We start from the raw sequence: 788 nt of genomic DNA, 5'->3' as shown, positions 1-788 counted from the left end.
GCATTTTTTTGATTTTTTTTGAATTTGTTATGCCTGTTTCAAAATGTGGTCGAAACGGCTGGCATGACCGTTCATAGCTAGGGGTTGAATCTTGCCAAAATTTTGTTGGATCTCTGATTAAATAGATACTTCTTTACCTAAAAATGATTTTTGTAAAAAATCATGAGCAGACTATGAGGCACCTCTAGTTCAAATTTGACCCGCTTCTAGCTCAATCAGCATAGTTTTGTCTTTTTCATGAGAGGTGGATTGATACCTTTTGGCACCCAGCCATTTGGTAAATTATGCATTGAATATGGACTAATATTTTATAAAAATAATTTGGTCCAATTTTGCAACAAATTTTTGGTACGTCATGCACAAAAAAACTCATTTTGGACACTCAAAAAATGGAAAACAAAATTTTTGTGCAAAGAAAATGAAAAATTCCTTAGTCAACATTGTTTGTCATTCAAGATACAAACCTATGCACAATGTGAGACCATTTTTTTTCAAGTGTAAAAGTAGAAGAAAAACAAAAGAAAATACACAAATCACATATACTCTATTCCCATTGGTGGAGTTGGTTTGACACGGATTGATGACATTGCGCCCATCCATCCATCCATCATCCCACATCCATCCATCCATTTATCTATAGAGAACAAAAAAGAAAAAAGAAAATGAAAAGGGGAAACCCCACAGACCCACCCACCCCGATCCATCCCTCCTCTCGTCTCCCACCCACCCCCGATCCCATCCCTCCCAAACCCTAACCCGCACCCGCACTCCTCCTTCCTTGGCTCCTC

This window comes from Triticum aestivum, chromosome 7B, assembly GCF_018294505.1.
Source record: "Triticum aestivum cultivar Chinese Spring chromosome 7B, IWGSC CS RefSeq v2.1, whole genome shotgun sequence".
Lineage (NCBI taxonomy): Eukaryota > Viridiplantae > Streptophyta > Magnoliopsida > Poales > Poaceae > Triticum > Triticum aestivum.
The sequence above is the reverse complement of the archived record's forward strand: the minus strand, read 5'-3'. Positions refer to the sequence as shown.